The sequence below is a fragment of the Aptenodytes forsteri genome, unplaced genomic scaffold (assembly GCF_000699145.1).
Source record: "Aptenodytes forsteri isolate BGI_AS27 unplaced genomic scaffold, ASM69914v1 Scaffold211, whole genome shotgun sequence".
In the NCBI taxonomy this organism is placed as follows: domain Eukaryota; kingdom Metazoa; phylum Chordata; class Aves; order Sphenisciformes; family Spheniscidae; genus Aptenodytes; species Aptenodytes forsteri.
The window spans coordinates 227253-246591 of NW_008795246.1; the positions used below are offsets into that span (position 1 = coordinate 227253).

At 41.2% G+C, this 19339-nt stretch overlaps 1 protein-coding gene across 1 annotated transcript in view; it reads left to right on the forward strand.

Moving 5' to 3' along the window:
• Positions 1 to 19339, forward strand: part of AKAP2 (A-kinase anchoring protein 2) — a 151074-nt gene that overhangs the window by 1127 nt on the left and 130608 nt on the right. The gene's annotated exons all lie outside the window — the stretch shown is intronic.

The following is a 19339-nucleotide window of genomic DNA, read 5'->3' on the forward strand; positions in this document are numbered from 1 at the left end:
TTCTCTTTTTTAAGAAAAATCACATTTAAACATTATTTTATAGCTCCTATTTTTTATTTTTTGGGGGAAGGCTTAGATCATTTTAATGTTTTAATTTGCTAAAACTCAGACAAGTCTTTCCCAAAAAGTTTGCATAGTTTTGTTTTATAGTAACTTTCCAGTTTAGTTTGCGGTGTCAGAAAAACCCATCAGCCATTTCTGCTTATTGGTGATACCAAAAGTGGACCTTAATTATTCTTTCTAGAAAATGTATGAATGATGATTTTTGCCTTATATAAATCTTCCAGATTACAGTATTGTATGTGTACTTCATCTCCCCAAATTACAGTTGAAATTAACTTGACATGAAAAAGATGCAGCTGTCACACCAACTGAAATGGAGTCACTGATCTAATTACTTGCCTTTCAGTAACTCTGCCAATGTTTATACATGAATTTTTCCTGCTGAACTCCAGTAGAAGAGAGATACTGCTTTCTATTTCCTTAGAATATAAATGAACTTCTCTCACAGTCTGACCCTGTTCCCGCTGGATTCAATGATGAAATTCTCAGTGCTGGGAATGGGGGCAGGGCCAGAGTTTTATTTTGTAATTCTTAGGGAAGTGTAATCTCTCATAGAGTGTACCTCCAGTGCACCTACGTAATGACAGGTGATGGTGTGATCCTGCCCTGCTTACCCAGGCAAAACTCCCGTGGAGGCCCACCGGAGTTTTGTCAGAGCAGCTGTTTCAGGAGAAGATCCTACAGCCTCAAGGCTAACATTTTCAAAAACTGCTGGTGGTTTTGGATGCTTCATTTTCAGGTGTGGGACACTTCAAAGAGGCCTGATTTCCAGTGATTTTTTCTTCATCTGCCCTCTGAAAATCAGTCCTGTTAAAGACAACTCAAGGTGAAAATGTAAAAAGGTGAAGGCATCCAAAATCAGTAGATGTTTCTTTGTTTCTTGGTCCTTTGATTCTTCTAACTACAATGAAAAAGCAGCCAGCTTTTTCATGGCAAGATATTAGGAGCCTGATTCTTGTCTCACACCAGTTTTGCTTAAATGTGGCTTCACTGACTCTAGTGGAGTTAGTCTGGATTTATAACTACAGAAGTGAGATTAAAAATCAGGATTTATGTTTTCTGATAGTATTAAAAAGTACCGAAGATTATTTTGAAGTGTCTTTGAAACTATCAGACTTTAAAAATCAATAACAGCAACTGAAAAAACAAAATAAAAAAGTGAAAGAAAGAAAGAAAGAAAGAAAGAAAGAAAGAAAGAAAGAAAGAAAGAAAGAAAGAAAGAAAGAAAGAAAGAAAGAAAGAAAGAAAGAAAGAAAGAAAGAAAGAAAGAAAGAAAGAAAGAAAGAAAGAAAGAAAGAAAGAAAGAAAGAAAGAAAGAAAGAAAGAAAGAAAGAAAGAAAGAAAGAAAGAAAGAAAGGAAGGAAGAGAAAACAACAAAAAGCCTCTTTTCAGTCTGAGGTGGTTCCTGTGATATTTCTGTTCTTTCTTGGATGGTGCTTTTACTGCATTAATTGTTAGTTCAGAGCACCCGATTAAACAGAGTTCTTGCTCTGTACTCTTTTCTTTCTGTGCCAGTAAAAAAGACACTTGTTCACGGTGGTGGTAATATGAGGCACACTGAAAACATACACACAAAAAAAATGCAAAAGGTAGTTCCTGCGTTAGATCACTCAGCCGTCAGTATGGAGCTGGTCAATGTAACTTCTCACCACTGCTCAGGTGATAGTCAGAAAAAAAAACAAGCAGAGAGTAGGAAGAGACAGCCACATCCAAATGACACCTGCAGAAATTTTGCTGGCCTCCATATGTGCTGCAGTGGCCAGATTTAATAGACTTCTACACGCTCCCTCTGCCTCCCCTGGGGGCTTTTGGATGGGAGAAGGACCAAACTCACCCACAGAAGCTCTGCACATCATCCCTTGACTCAGGCTTAGGTGGTTAAGTTGTATCAGAGGGGAACGGCCGCAGAGCCCCACGTTGCGACAGTAGGTCTGGTGGCTGTTTGTTGGAAACTAGCAACCTGTGTTTTGGGGTTTTTTGGCTGGGTTGTGTGTTTTTTTCTTTTTTCCCAGAAACGCTAAGCATTTACAAATTTCAACATTTCTTAAAACAAGACCCTGAGTTTTCAACCCCAGGGTGGCCTGGCAAGGCTGTCCCCAGGCACGTTTAGGACCCCAAAGCACTGCAACGCAAGAGGTGAAGCCCTTTCCCTCTCGCCCCTACCCCGTGAGCACCGCGGGAGCCGGGCATGCTTTGCAATAGTTCTCTCACTCTGGGGCCTGTTCACCTCACCAGTAACGCTCAAAAACAAATCTTCCAGCCACCTCCTCCTGGCCTGGCCGGTTGTCTCATTGCTCACCACCCTTTCCTCTCAGGGTGTGATGCTACCTTCACAGCCACCCTGGCCTCCCAGTGTCTTTCCAGCCCGATCTTTGTTCCCTTGCCACTCCTCTCCCCTGTGGACATTTTTTCCCAAAGCCCTCTGCTCGGGAAATTTGGGGTGTCGTCTTTACCCTAACCCGCTCTGTCCATGCATCTCCAGCCACGTGCTCCCCTGTCAGATGACCTTCTGGTTCAGCAGAGACTCAGCATTTTGGGGATGACTCCCTCAGCGGCCAGCTTTGGGAGATGCTTGCTGAGGCTGGGACCAGAACATGTCTGAGACCACTGCACCGTCTGAGGCATAACGTGGCAGGGAGATGGTAGCACACAAGAGTCCAGAAGTGGCCCTTTAGTGGTTAGAAGTAGAGCACAAGCCTTAAACCTTAAACCTGCCAAATACCTACTGCTCAGTACTTGTAGCTAACATTGAGTGCCTAGGAAGGCCAGTGTTTTCTATGTGTCCGTATGAACTCCATGGTTAATGGGCCCCAAAAGATCCAGAAGAGCTAAAGGTTTGTCTGCATAGGGTTTGTCTTTACGGGTCAAGGGCAGTTCCACGACTGAGGTCAGGAAAACCACGAAACAGGAGCAAATTGGTCTGAACTCGGAGGGCCTTAGCTACGTTGGCTGAAACACATTTACTCCAATCATCATCCTCTGCAAGGGCAGCAGCCATGCCTGGGCATCGGCGTGTCCCTTCTAGCCATTAGCCTACAGCCAAGTAACACAGGAATTCAAATGCGTTAGCCTAGGCTGATGAATGTAAACCGTTTTTCCAGGGCTGCTTTGGGCTTCAAAGGGGTCGGTTTTCCCCTCGCCCTCGGGTAGGAAGCTGCCTATGGAAATTCATGCACAATCAGGCGCAAAGGAAGAGGTCCGCTCTACGGCCAAGCAGAGAGAGATTTTGTAAGGATCATTATGGGAAGTGTTTTTTGTATTGTTTTAAGCAAACTCCCTGTCTGTTTAACTTATGCCATCACATGTACATTTTCAATTTCAGCATGAGGGGATACAAAAAAGTAGAGTCTGAAACTGGTTCAGTGATAGCATTTTGCCACAACAAACTGCTCGCCTTAACTTTTGTAAGAAAAACAAAAAAAAAAACCTCTTTTCAGTGTATCTTTTCCTAGACTGGGAAAAAGTAACCTATGAAACTTTTTTATATTTTGTATTTTCTAAGTTTCTATGAACATACTTTCCATGTCGTCCCTCGTTTGCATTCAGGGACTGTTTCTTTTGCAAACCACTGCATTTTACTTCCATTCTTTCTTTTTTTTTAAACAAAAGAAAAATACAAATCAAAAAACACAGCATTATGATTAGTGGCTAGGCAATCTCTTTCAATTACAAGAATATCAATACAGAAAGAAAAGAATTACAGGGTTGTTTTCTTTTTTTAATTTCCTGTGTCTGATGTACTGTATGGTATATGTTTACAGAACTCCTCTGGTCTGCCTTTGTGATGTTATCTAAATGAATGAAAAAGTAGGTATGATGTGCCGTTTGACAGTTTGCCTTAGCACTCTTGGGTTTCCTTCTTTTTGTATCTTTCTTTTCCTTATTTTTTTCCAAACAGTGCAGGCTGTATTCCAAAGCTGTATAAACACAACATTATCTTTCAATCCCCAGCAAGAGAAGTGTGCACAAGCCCTTCTCCATGAAGCGTACCTCTACCGGTGCAATAGAAGACCTCAGCCCTGCAAACAAAAACACATATGCCTAATTCTGCTGTGTGTAGACCTATTTCAGTCAACAAGACTACTCACAGGAGGAATGTGTGCAGGTGTCTGCAAGATCAGGGCATGAATGATTAACACAGGGTGTAGTTTGGGTGTTATTTGTATACCTGTACCAATTTTATGCACTGCTGAGTTTGCCCAGGGTGGTGTAATCCTAGAGGCTAACTCTGAGTGTTGCTACTTCTGCTGAGAAAAACACAAAACAAAATGGTGCTTAGCATCTGGTCGGACCAGGTCCCGAGTCAGCATTGCTACCATGGCAGTGGTATTCAAGAGCAAATATTACGTGGGACTTCCCTGACAGCTAATATATTAGTCCCCTGCCGTTCTACCTAAGTTCACTAGCGATTAAAATTATAGAGATACAACAAATTAATCAGAGCAGAAAGATAGCATACAGAGTTGCTAGAGAAATAAAAGGTGTTCTACCTTTTGATTTAGTCCAACATCCAAATGGCATACTTGGAAAGTAAGTGGGGATATAATAGAAAACGTATTTTACATTTGTGTATTTTTTTAAGGAATAAATATTTTTGTAATAAGATACAAACCCTAAATGGGAATTGAGTTTCTGAATATCATCCTACCCATGACATTGAGCCTTTGAACTTTTTCATACGTTTATGACAATGCCCAGCTTCTTGGGATCTTTTGTAGACCTAACCAAAATTTTCTCCAGGAAGCAGGATCACAACACTTTTTAAAGAGTAAAGTTAGAAGAGTAGAATCCAATATACCTGCTATGAACACAGCTAAATAAGTTAATTTATTTCACAGAAAAAGGTGGACCTATGCTTTCTATAGCTAGACAAACTTCTTCATCTAGAAAGCCAACATGGTAGGCAATAGCTACCTACTTTCAGTAGAGAGGTATGGCTAAATAGGAGAACTATATGTTTTTTCACTTTGTCATACTTTATCCAACATGAGATTTCAAAATGCAAGAGATGGTGCCACTGGAAAGAATAGAACAAAATCATGTAGACAAAGTAGAGGATTTTCCCACAGGCTGAGATGTGGCGTCTTTATTTTTTCTAAACTCACTCGGTTTCAACCAGTTCTCTCTGTCTATTAGAAAGTTTAGGATTTGCTCAGATTATGTTTCATGAGCCTTCTGGGCAGCAAGAGTAAACTAGTTCTGAGCTTAATCAGAGGTCGCAGGCTACGACAATATCCAACAAAAATGTGGACTGTAATTTTTGTATGTAGAAGAGTAAGTTGTATAAGATGGCTGAATTTATTAAGTTTAGAATATAAATGGATTGTCATCTAGTCCAAAGAGAATATAAATCCAACTTGTAATATAAACTTATAATAATAACTTATCTTGTAAATAGTGACAAGGGTGCATGAAGTTCTTAAAAATGTCCCACTTGTATTTAAAATCAAAGCATTATAAAGCTGAGCCTTTTTCCTCATGGGTTCAAAGAGTCTTGCAAAGTCTATAGCTTTTTTCTTGTGGTGGTTCCACTTAGGCTGTTCAGCGGATTAAGAATAGGCCACTTTTCTTAAGGGCAAACTTGTGGAGAATTCTGAGCCCCTTCCTCCAGTTTGCAAAAGCTTCTCTTATTTTGAGGGTTTTTGCTGTTATTGTATTGCAAAGCCTTCCTGCAATTGTTTCCCAAATTCTTCTCAAAGGAGGATTTAGGGGTTTGTTTTAAGAATTAATCTACTTTAGAAATTGGGGGAGTGGGGGGGAAGCTTAATTAATTTTTTAGAATTAGCTAAGTAATTCAAGTCCACGAGTTTGGGTATATTTGTACATTTTTAACATGCATTGGTATGTTCATGATTCATACCTGAATTTAGACCTTGCATATCTATTCAGTAGGTCTACAAGACCTAAAGACTTGCCCATGAGCATAAAATTAAGCACCCAAGCAGCCCTTTTTAGTTTAATGGGATGACTCAGATGAGTTAAATTTAAGAACATGCACAAATGCTTATAGGGTCTGGTCTTTAAACAATATGCTACAAGCAAGGCTTATGCTGCTTTAACTGTGTGTTCTCATTCCTTTAATTAGGTAGATTTTTAAATGGTGTTGTGAAACTGGTGCACTTTTCTGCAGAGAGGGGTTTAGAGCATGATCTCCTTGCTGAGCATGTTTGAAAGTAGACAAATGCCCCCCAGGAACTCTCAGAACTCCCAGTGCCTGAAGAGGGTGGGGGTGAATTTCATACCTGCACAAAAACACAACATAAAAGAGGCAGTGTAAGTTTTTCTTCCAAATTTTTCCCTCTGCACGCCTCTGCTCCAGACTCTGCCTGTCCCCTGTCTCTGTACTTGCTCTCATTCTGGACACCATTGCTCAGCTGCTCCTTTTCCCCCCCCTCTCTCTGCTTCCCTTTTTGTGGTCTCCTACGAGCAAAGATAGGGGGAAGAAAAGAGGGGCTGGTAAAAGCCTCACCTCAGGCCTGTTGGCATGAGTGCCAAGTGAAAAGAAATGACAGTATCCTGTCCTCAGCGTTTGGACATCTTCCTGCATTTTCCTAGATTCCTAGGGCAAATCTGATGCTCTCCCTATCTATTCATCTGGCATCCCATGGGTTGCCCAAACAGTGGGTTCCACTAAAATCTCACTATTTAGGTAAACCTGCTGTCTCTCTTCCCATTCCTGTGGGAACACACTAAGCCCCCCAAGTCAGTATGGGCTAGATATGCCCAAGTGTGTAAAATATCAGCATCCAGAAGCCACTTACAGGAGCAGAAGGCAAGCCACAACCTAATTGTCAGGTTGCTACTGGCAGGCTAAAGGAACCAGAAGAAAATGTGAACTTCCCCACAGGCTGATCCAGCATGCAAAGGCATTCTCAGTAAAATTAGCTGCCAAGAAGCTACTGGTATCCCTCCAAGTTAATGTGCTGGTCAGAGAGAGGCAAACTCAAAAATAGTGACCGTTTTGTACAACCATATAAAGTCTCAACTGAACGCAGCGCTTAAGCTCCACTAATCTTAAGCACTTGCTTGAAGAGTAACACATACTTAAACACTGTGCTGGTTAGGGATAGCCTTGAGGATATGTTAAGATCGGCCCGTATCTATGATTAAGGTCATTTACTGATGATGGGCTCAAATTTTGTCCCTGTTATTTTGCCAGTATGGATGTAGGCACTGCTTAGGGGCAGATACAGGAGACAAATCCATTTGAAAGCTTTTTCCAGTGGCCACTGAATCTGAGCGCGGCAAAGGTAGCCAAGCAAGAGCAGGTCAGGACAAAGGCAAAGAACACATTTCTGAAGGTTTCCTGCCCCTCCGGACTACTTCCACTTCATAGATGAACGACTCTTTATAGGGGTTCAAGAAAATGTTGTGTAAAATGCAGCTTTTATGGTGAATGTAGGTTGTGGTTGAGATTTTTTTTAAGCTTTAGTCTCCCACTTTCTTTGTGAGCTAATGTAAATAAAATCCCATTTTGTTGGGGGAAAACTGCTGTGCTAACACTGGATTAGAATTGCTGGGGATAGCTGCTGTACTTTGTAACCTGAAGTGTACTTTTTTGACTGTTATGTTTTTTTCTTCAGATTAAAAACATGAGTACAAAAAAACAAAAATAAAAAACCAAGAACACTGCCAGCAACAGCCATGCTGTAACTGTGGCTTCTCTCTTTTTTTTTTTCTCTGTACAGTATTACTAGTAAATAAATCTGCCTTTTCACTGCGCCTACTTCTGTGTCTTTTTACTGTGTTTCTCTCTAACTACCACTCTTCAAGATGCTCTGTGATCTCAAGGATGTACCGCACTGGAGCTGCCTCTCTCACTAAAAGAATTAAAGTACTAACTCCACAGTTGGGTGGTTTTTTTTCCTTTCCTCCACTGCTGTGCCCTGCTGCTCTGACTGTTATTTTTATTAGATGCTTCAACACGTATTAACTCATCGTACCTGTTACTGTCTCATTTCTCTTTTCCCTTTCGTTCTCATGTGATACGTTGCCAAGCATATTGCAGACCCTATTGCTCTAGGATCGCATGGCATCTTTTCATATTTGCAGAAGATAAAGGATTGGTTTCAGTCAGCAAGGCAGTATGTCCTGGGTCAACTTATTTCCTAACTGAGGAAAGTATTCCATACGGCATATATAATTCCCCAGAAATAATCACTAAAGAATTTAAGGACTGCCAAAATAAACAGTGTGTAGTTTTCTTCCTGGGCTTATCACAGACAGTGTCCTCTGTATTTCAGGACTGGAAGAAGCTGGCCACAGTCTGACTTGTAGGGAACAAAAGAAAAAAAGAAAAAACCCTCGTGTATTTTTTTCCCAAGATGTTGTATTTACCTGAGGCTAGAACAGTGATAGGATGGGTAACGTAGCCAGGCATCATAAGACTCCTTCTCAGAAATTTAAAAATTCAGCTTAAACTCAGCCATTTAAGAAACTCACCACAAATTGCCCATTGCTACGTAAGTACCCTCCCTCTGTTCTTTTCACCCAGTAGCCATACAGATAAATGTATACGCACACACACTTACGTATCTGAGCCTTTGCAATATGGTACGTTTTAGCATCACAGAAGGGAAAATGGCCATGTGCCCTGCTTTGCTGCTTTATAATTTAGTCCTGAAAGTTTTGCAGTAGATGGGGCTTCAAGCTGGTTTTTTTCCTACTTGTGTTTGAGTGACAGAAAGACAATTTTGTCTGTCCTAGAAGACTCTCTGAATGACTGCAGAACTGGTATGTTTCTGTCACTGAAGGACTAGAATTGATTCAGCTGAGAGAACTATTAAAACTATTTATATAGTTTTTATTTATATTATATATAAATATATATAACTATTTAAATTTCTGTGGTTTTGCAAAGACCTTCCTAAGTCAGAAGGTGTGTTAACATGGCAACAGGATCATGACCCTGAGCTAGCAGAAGTGTCTGTGTGAAGACCATGAAATAGCAAGGTAATTATCATGTGCGACTAATTTAGTGCTTGGACACTTGGACATGTCAGGTACATATTCCATTTGTTGGTGCATACCATGGCCTGTAACATACTCTTATTTTCATTCCACCTCATTTAATTGTATAGCCATGAGAAGGTTTTCAGCTGAAAACTCCTCCACTGCACAAAACTGAGTCATCCAAGAAAACACCAAAACCAGACTAGACAACTTTGATATTGCTGGTTTTACTAAAGTTTCAGAAACAAAATATTTCCATGCACTTCCCCTTTTTAAATCTCTAGGGAAAAAGTGAAATTTTGATTTATTTTTTTTCCCCCCCACCCTCATAGCATGTAGTAAGAAAGAAAATGCTTAGCAGCTGGTGAGATAGCGTGGCACTCCCCTGAAACTCTTCTGGAGTGGTTCCGTGGAGGTCAATGACTTAACGGCGTAAGGGCGCATTCAGCATGTGGGAGGCCAGCCCTCTCAGGATTTTGTTCTTTTTCCTTTATTTTAATAGTTCTGTATCCTTCTGGTAACAGAAGGAAGATAGGCGCTTACTCTGAAAGTTCAACACTCAAGGTGTTTCAGTCTGGGGGTAGAAGTGGAATAGCTCATTTTCAGACAGCCCCTTACTTTCCCGCAGGACCCTCACAACCTGCCCTTGATGCCTTAAAACTCATACCAACTCAGCAACACTTCGTGTTTCACACTATGATATTTTTGAGGCTACAGAAAGAAAACTCTAAGGCTAATAACAGTAGGAATTAATAATAAAAAAGAGACAAGAAATTAATAACAATTTTTGCTGTCCCAAGACCTCCATTTGCATTCCCCATCTGCTGCAAAAGGTCTGCTCAGACGTCCATTGCACTGTGCACAGTCATGTATGAATCCTTTGTAACTGTTCATGGGGGAAACACAGGCTAGCCCCTAAAGGAGTTTACAAAACTACAGAATATGGCACAGCTGTGCAAAACACCACCCACATTTACCCTTGATAGAAAAACTACCTGCTTTTTCATTACAAGTGTCTAGCTGACAGCGACCACCTTCCCAGATGAGACAAGGAGGTAGATATTTGCATAGGAGTAGAGTTTGCTATATAAGACTTGGAGGAGGGAACTTCCCAGCATATAACCCAAAAAAGAATAGAGGAAATAATCAGCTGGCAGAGAGAGATATTGGGTCACTCCAAATCAGGGGTAGAGAGGAGCTGTGTTGCTGCACAGACACTGGTCTGCAAACCTAGGTGCTCAGTTGCCTCGGAAAGAAGGGAGTTGGCTCCTGCCTTTTATACGCAGCAGTTCCTCCCAGTGTAAGTAACCTCTCTGGACTCACTGAGCACTAATAAAGGTGCTGGTCCAGGTCCTGGGAAGCATCATTTCCAATTGCTGCTGCTCCACATGGTTCAGCATGACCTCACAAAAAGTCCCTCATCTTCAGATCTACAAAGGTATGTAGAGACAACGTTACCCCTTGATTTAGATGGGGAGTGCAGGTAGCTAAATACCTCTGTGGGTCCGAGTTTTTTCGTCTCAGTTTTACGTCTGTAATTTAGGATAATTAGCACTACCCTGCCTCATGGGGCTGTGGTTATGCATCTGTTAATGTCTGTCACAAGACTGCAAGAATGTGGGGCATACTTTGGGTGCCAGCATCACAAAATGTCTTCTTACTGTTACAGTTTTTAGAGAGATTCTGCTTATAACGGCACTGCCAAACCAGAAAAAATAAGCTATATTGCAACCAAAACCGGCCATTCACAGCAGTCAGGCATTTGCTGGGAATGACAAGTTTGCCATGATTTAGGAAAAAAGGATGTAGCAGTAGCATGTTTGGTTGCTTGTAGGTGGGAGAACAAAGGGAGAGCAGGTGGAGGGAAAAAAAGAGATGAATGCAAAAATGGGTCACTTTCTCATACATGGCAAACCAGTTCAGCTTCCTTTTTGAGTATTTCCATAGTGTGTAATGCATCACTGGCTACGGATTCCCTTCGGCTATAGATGAGACCGCTCCAGCACTGGCAGCAATATGGTAGCTTTTGGGGGCAGGGGGGAGTTGGTGAAGCTAATTAGCCCTGCTGACAAAGAGGCTATCTACTCGCTTGAGCACAGCCCCATGCTAAAATGACTGTACTGCTCTTTAGCCGGTGTGGTTACCTCTAGACAGCATTGCATTGTGGTTTGTAAGCATCTTATGGCTTAAAAGGAAAGATACTGTTTAATACCAGCAGAAGGTCTTGATCATTATATTTCACTGGAGTGTGGTACATATATCATTCAATTTAAAGCAAATGAGATTACTTAACCCTGACAATTTTTTAAACAGATTGTTGTGCTGCTCAGTTTTTGTTACACGGTAAGAGGTTTCTTCTTAACACGCTGCACTAAGTTATAGAAGCATCTTTATCACTGGAGAAATAGGGGTTCATAGACAAATTGGTGGTGAGACAGAATAAATGCTTCCTTCTGCCAACCAGCTTAGGCAATTTTATATTATTAGGTATGGTTAAGTTACCAGGGAGATGGGGTAAAGTGATGAAGCTGTTTAAATACCATGTGCAGTTGCACACTGAGAACAGGGCTGACATCTGGAAATTCTCCACTGCTGCTATTTCAGTCTGGATTTTTTGTTACAGAAGCTGGAGGTCATCAGGGGGTTAGTAAATTGGGAGAGTTAACCAAGATAGATAGTTTCCACTTACACCAGCCTGGGAAGAAAACAGCCCTTAACTTAACATGAGAGAAGTCATTCCCATTTTTGCTGCTACAACTTGTGCTGCAAATCTAATGTTATTTAGGGTCCTTTTTGAATCTCCAGCTCATGGAGAGCTCATTGGAGTCAAGCAATTTGGAGAGAGCCTTTGCTATCACTTAAAAGAGACAAGAAGATAAACAGTAGTTTCTGGGCTTCCTGGCTGAGGATGAAATCTGGAAAATTCTTGCTCTAGCTGCATGTACAAGCCCTGCAGAGCTGTGGTACTCTGGGTCCCCTTTTCTGTGGCACTTCAGAGACTGCAGATGCTATTCTTAAACACTGTTGAATACAATGAGGAAATGATAATGATGTATGGAGACACTACTGAAAGATCACACACTTTATTTTCTTCACTTATTTTATATGTCAGGATTTCGAAGTCACAGAGCTGGAAATACTGTGATTATGTTACTGATTTATCTTCACAATGTGCCAAACATTTGCCAAATATAAACAAATCCAGGACCTACCACGGAGGCTGTAGCCTGCCTGTCTCCATTTTCTCTACTCTTTACAACTCCTACAGAGGAAACATCAGGGTTGAAAGCTGTAGACAATGTTCAGAGTATTTAAAAGCTGTAATTGAAAGTGGAAATAAAAGGAAAGCAACTCCTTTCTCTCATCCAGCATCAAGAAGGGTCCTCCTCTAATCCATAGACTAAAAGGGATTAAATCCAGTCTGACGTGAAAGGACAACCTTCACAGCTTAACAGCTTCAAGCAGGGCCACCAAGACCCTTAGAAAAAAATCTACGTGTGCTTTCAGGACCAGGACCTTACACCCTGAGCCAGCCGTTGAACTCAGAGTGCCTGCATGGGAAGTCAGTCAGGGCAAAACATTTGCCACAAAGCACTAGAAATAAAGAAAAGTATTGAAATTACTGATTGCAGTAATTTCTCTGATGCAATAATATTTTTAAAGATAGGTTGCTGAGTGTGAGAGAGATTGCATGCTGTAAATAACCAGTCCCAGAAAGAGAAAATCAAGGAGAGGAGCACAGACTCTGATCCAGATACCAAAGAAAGCACGCCCAGCTTACTCTGAAGAAGTGCACTGCCTGTCACCGGCAGCACTGGAGAAGCAATTGTTTTGCCTTTTATGAGGAAAAAAAATGGCACAAAAGCAAGATGATCTCTTCAGGAAGGGCTCTGCTGAGGGCAGAACTTCAAATAGCAAATCTGCTTACAGCATTAAGACCTAAATGGGGGTGGAGGTTCCAGTTACACTGCCTGGCATGTACCCATATGACCCACTATAAAACCACTTGACTCCCCCCCAAATTCCAGTCTTAATTTTCTTCTTATCTGTTCAGTCATTTTCAACTTAGTACAATTATGTTAAGAAAAGTTTGGCCAGAAAAGTTTATAGAAAAGCTAATAATTTTTTTTCAATAATAAGCAGTTAGTGAATTATGGCGATACAGGTTGCTGAAAGTCATATTGTTCAACTAGCTGAGAAAAAAAATGTCCAGTGACAAATAAAGGATATTTCCAGAAAACAGACCTGTAAAAGATAAGTTGGAGAAAAATTTAACCCTTCTACTAGTCTTTGAATCCCCAAGAATGGCATTTACCCTAACAGAAAAGAACCAGCCACGTGCTTGAATTTAGTAACATGGGTAGCCACATTTACTTCCATGGATCTGCTTGTGTCATCCCATTTCATGGGCTTGGAAGCCAAGCATGTATGGATGTATGGTCCCTACAGAGCATGGGCGGCCGGGATGGCGCTGGACAGGGAAGGGAAGGAGGCAAAAATTACTGCTGCATGCTCGTCCGTCTGAAGGAGGCTGAGAATACTGTCAGCATTAGAGCAGAGTAAATAACATTGTTTTGATTCACTGGTGAAAATGAACAATCAAAAGCAGAGCAGGGGATTCTACCATGCTGAACCCAAACTGAAACTTTCTGAATTGACTGGTTGTTTAAAAACAAAACTGTTTTTTTTCAAAATCAGAAGTTTCAATGCCAGCTGGAGGCATTTAAAAAAAAAAAAAAAAAAAAAAAAAAAAAAAAAAAAAAAAAAAAAAAAAAAAAAAAAAAAAAAACCCAATTTGGAATACATTAAAAATATTGCTTTGACATTACCAGAACATTCCCTTCGACTTTTTCTATCCAAAAATTATTAGTGGAATTCAATCTGATTTCATTCTCTCAGAGCTCATTTTTTTTCAGAAACTTTGCTGTTCAGATTCAAGACAAAAATTCACTTGGCTCCAGCCAGTGCAGCACTCCTAGCTGAAGCCTGGAGGGCTGACACTACGATTTCAAGTCAAGTGTGTGTGATAATGAAGAGCTAGCCATGGGCAACAGACCCACAGCTGTACGTTGTCAGTACTGGATGATGCTCCTTTCTCTGCTTGCTGTGGCCAGCTCTCTGATTTTCCCCTCCCTCCTGCCTGCTCCCTCTTTCCCTTTGGCCGCACACATATTTGCACAGCACTCCTTTGAGCCCTGCCGCCCCGCATGGATGTCGCTGAAGGGGAGACCACTCTGATCCAGCTTGATGCTATCACCAGAAAGGAAGACTCTGGTCTAACATCCATTGCCATGCCTATGAAGACTAGCATGCTCTTTAACAGATGCTAAAGCTGCTCAAGAACAAACAACTGATGGGGAGTGATTGCTATTACTGGACTCATCCTCCCCTGGACACAAATAACTCTTCCAGTGCCATTTGTGCATCATGAAAAACCTAGGCAATACTGACGTCTCTAGGAAAAAGGCCTTCAAGCCAGGTATAATGTCTCATCCCAAAACAAACCTTCCCTTTCTCACTTCCACTGCATAAAGTAAGGAAAACTCCAATCAGGTAGTAGAGGTTGCGGCAAGAATGAAAGAAGTTTGTGCCAAAAAGATCTTAGTGTCAAAATGTCTTGCAGATCCCCTAGCCCTCCAGAGAGGTGTCAGAGGTGAGAAGCAATCAGAGAGTTATTCTCCAGAGAGAAGAACACAGCCTTAAAGCCAGAAACTCTTCAGATCTGGTCACTGCTCAGAGGCACTGGTTTCTGCATCCCTTACTCAAGTCACCTGAGCTCTCTCCCTCAACGTATCTGCTGTCTATTTTTTCAGGTGGAGACACTGTGCATCTTATGATAGCAATGTGAGCATTAATTAGTGTTTATAGAGACTATCTCCAGTAGGTTGTAAAGCAGTTCTGGTGGCTTATGCCTGTTTCAATATGAATAATTAATACTGAATATAACAAAGTTACCAAGAGAGAGTTGCTAGCTCTGTTCAATTAATTTTGTCCTTAAGGAGAAATCCTCTCTTAAATAAAATCTGTGTGTTTTGGAAGAGGTAAGCTGGCATTCTCTGTCCATATAAACACATGGTGCTGTGTAAGTGTCAATACTACTGCAAGATAATTCAAGGTCCATGTGTTGATTAGTCATATGAAGAAGATAGATTAGAAAATTGCCCCTGGCACTGGCAGGGAACAGGATTCCCTCTCTACTGAAGCAAAGTGGCATCAGTACTCCCCAGCAGACTGTAAGACGGGTGATTTTTTGTAGTTCAACACACTTACATTCCCCCTCTGGCTTTTGCAGTGGGGGGTCAGCAAAAACAGAAAAGTGCCTAGTTGGGCAAGGCATGGCAGACATCCCCAACCTCACCTGAGTTGAAGGCAAGTCAGGCAAGGAGAAACCAGACCTACTGGTGGAAGGGAGTCCTGTGAGAGGAGAAAAGGGGTAATATTTGTAGCTTTTCTCCACTCTGCAGGAGATAGGAATGCATCAGGCAGCACAATAAATTGCAGGTGGACAAACAGCCAATTCTTCACAGCACTAACGCTGAACATAGGGTATGGGCTCCAGCCTGCTTGGCAGGTCCATCAGGGGGACCTCATGCCATTTCCAAATCAGGGTCTTTCTTTTCTGAGAGCAACCAACACATCATCTAGTCTGCAATAAACAAAAAGTCAACAGGCAAAAGTAAACTTGGGAAACACACTGGAAAGTTTGCTTTTGATCAGTTTTTGTTTTGTACCGCAGCCTATTGCAAGCCTTATTTTGGTGAGAACTACCACAGGCCAAACATGGGTCTGCTGTCCCTGTAATTCAGAGCAGAGAGGAGCATGGGCCACAAAGATCCGGTGCCAAGCCAACCCCAAACTTCAGGGCTAGGCAAAGCATGCGTTTTGCACAAGGATGAGAGACAGCCATATGATTTAGAGCTGGACCTAGGTCCAGGCTTCCCCAGAAAATGGGTGAGCCAGCACCTGTGGTTTGGTGTGGATCCATCCATGTCATTTGTGCAGGGCTGTGCTGTACAGAGTGTTATGTCCATACTATACCTACTATTAACCAGACCTGTAGACAAAGATGAAGGGCCTCCATAACATTAACTTCAAACACAGAATATCCAAACCTGATCTAGACAAATTCCCAGACCTAAAGGTAAAAGGTCAGCTTCAGCCAGAATAAAAATTGTAGCATTCAGGTCTCCAGATGTGAGCTTCCCTCCCATTTTCTGTTTCGGTTTAAAAATAATCTCTCTGTGGAAAATTATTGTTGTGGCAGGATCAGCCCTTGTCGGTTTTGTCTTGAAGGCTTCAATCAATCTCAAAGATTGCATTGGCTTTATGCTGGACTCAGCAGTGGGCTGAGCTTGACCACAGACCTCATAGTCATGAATAGTTTTATACTTGCAGAAATTCTGACTTATGTGTAAGTGTGTGTGTGTGTTCATGTATGTGCAGACAACTTCCCCCTCTCCTGACACAACAAATACAGACTTGAGTTTATGAAAAATATTTGGTATTAATTCTAAACAGTTTATCCTTTTCTCAGTATTTGCCTTTGGGTTTTTCAAATTTAACAAATCTCAAGCTCACTGAGACAGGAGCCACTTTTTTTTATTGGCAATATACCACAAGTATCCTAGAATGTGGCAAGAATAGGGCAAACATGGAAAAGTTCTGATGCCTCGTGTCAAAAAGCTGGCCTCAGACCCTGTGTCTTACAAAATCTGGTAAACTTTCAGCTGCGCAGTACTACCCTCTCTGGAAGCAGCAGCTGGAGTCCTGGCTCCACTGCAATCAATGCGAGTCTTGTTTCTGATTTCTTGGGACCAGGATACACAATGAATCTGTGTGTATAAATCTTTGCAGGCCTGGATCCTAAAAAATTTACAAGCTAAGTAGTTGTCTATATGGAATGATGTACTACTTTACATAAGCCATAAATTTAAATCAATATACTAGTATTACAAATACCTGCTTTCTGTGGAGGGATGTTAAGTTTAAAAGAAAAGTCTATTCTGTTGCCATAAAGTCCTGAATATCCTTTAAATCTTGCCAATGTAAAAAAGCATTTATATTTCTATGAATACAGTCAGTGTAGTGTATACCTTTCCCCTAGTAAAGAGATATGAGAGTTCAGTCTGGACATCAAATATTTATGAAGAATATATAAAAAAAGAACTTCCAGCATAGCCATGAGGGATAGCCTACTGAAGGTATGAAGAAAACTTTACTTGGCATTTGTTTACTTCTTAAAACTCTGCCTATACAGACTTTTGCCTATGTGACTTGTTGGCCCACCTTCAAGATTTTGCAGGGACGACTGTGCATGCCCAGCTCTGAGAAGAGCAAGCTCAAATTCCAAAGCTGCTGAAAGTACAAATTGTCCAAAGAAAAGTTAGGATGACACGTGGATTAGTTCTTATTACCAGCAAAGCTGTGTGGTTTAGTACAAGTTCTTCTTCTTTTAGAGTTCCTCTTTTTCATTTGTATTTGAATCAAAATTGTCATTTGTACAGGACTGTGAATGAATGTATCAGTAAGATAGAGGGCAACATAGTTATTTTTATTAGAAATAATATGTGGTTCCAGGAGACTGTAATTTTTGTTTTCAGGTAAAGTAATAAGCCCAAGGTTGTTACACATACGAGCCTTGGCTTGGCAGCTGAGATAATGTAAAGTTAGACCTCCCTCAAGAATCATAACTAGTTTAATGACAACTTAATACAGGTAATAACAAAGTGGTAGCATCTTGCATTATAGCATGTGTGCCTTGTGCACCTGCCTGGGTACACTTGATTTTACTAAAGTCCAAAGAACCTAAATATTTGTGGAATACCCCTCATTATTTCCAGGCGGTAAGTGAGAATTGAATGGAAGTGGTCTTTAATGGTTAAAGTACAAAGGATGCTGTAAGCTATATTTTAACATTTGATGTGTATTTTAAGACAAGGCAAAGTTATTATTTAAGTGTAAGGTAGATGGCTTCTCATCATAAGAGATAATGCCTTATGACCATTCTGCAGAATGGGAGCTGGGTCACACTAAAACGCATTTCAAATCACTCCTGAATATTTGCACCAAAATAATTCATGTTCTAAAGTTTTTCTTAGGATCAGAAGGAATATGAACTGGATTAAGTTCCTTTGGTCCTACAATACAGTTTTCTGGTAAAAAACTCCTAAGAAAGCAATAAAATAGTTCCATTTCTGCTCCCTGAAAGGCCCAAAGAATGGCAGCACAGTATATAAAGATAGCAGTTACCTGTCTCCAGAGACAAGCATACTAGGACATCCTGTCAGGGTCCCGCTGGGATTAGCGCTTGAAATTCTGCTGTCTCTGACTGAGGCTGGGTTTGGTGAATTTCTGACAAAAACTAACAGAACATGCAGCTATACCACGTAAAAGCCATCCTTTTGATGTCACCAGTTTAAGTTCCTCGACTCAGTGTATGGGTATAGCATGGCTAATAACATTTTCACCCAGCCCCAGTATCTGAGCACTCAACAATTTTCAATGCAGTGAAATTTCACAGCATCCCATTAAGGCAGAGAAGTGCTGTCACTGTTATATGAAAAATGAGGAACTGAGGTGGAAGGAAATGAAGTGGCTGCCTACGATGTGGGAGCCCAACCAGTTCCTCAGAAACAAATGTTTTCTGATGCCGATGTGGCTCTTCACTGTTGCCACGCATGGAAAAAGTTTCACCTGCACAGAGGACAAGTCCTGAACAGAAAAGCTACCAGGGGGGTAACTCTGCTTCTCAGCTGCAGGGAGCCCCATTAAAAACCCATACTAGGGTGCTTCTGTGCCCAGGGTGGGAACAATTACAGACCCAAAACCTCCTGTATGTACAATTACATCCCCTCAACTAACACTCTGCCTAGCAATGACCTAGCAGCCACCATGAGGAAAGCATCTGCTGCTCCATCAGTGTGCATCATTGGCATTGGGAGCTGTTAGGTACAGAGGTGAGTTCTTTTTATTTTATAGACCAGGCTGTTTTGCAGAGTGTGCTTACACAGAGGCAAAGAAAGATAACCTGCCATTGCTTTATGGCTGTTTTTGTGCTGGTGCACTGATACAGGATGGGAGGGAAATGCCATGGCTTTACATAGTAGAAGCATGACTGTTCCCGTTACAGAGGCATCTTTTACTGCTACCTTGTACAAGCAGCATTTTGACAATGTTTTTTAGAGGGCAGAAAAAACACAAGAACACAAATGCTATGTCTTCCTTTCTTTTTTTCTTTTATTTTTCAATTTTCTGCAACGTCCTGGTAACTCAGTCTCAAGTAATGCACAGTTTTCCAGTGAGGATTACTCGAGTCACTGATTTT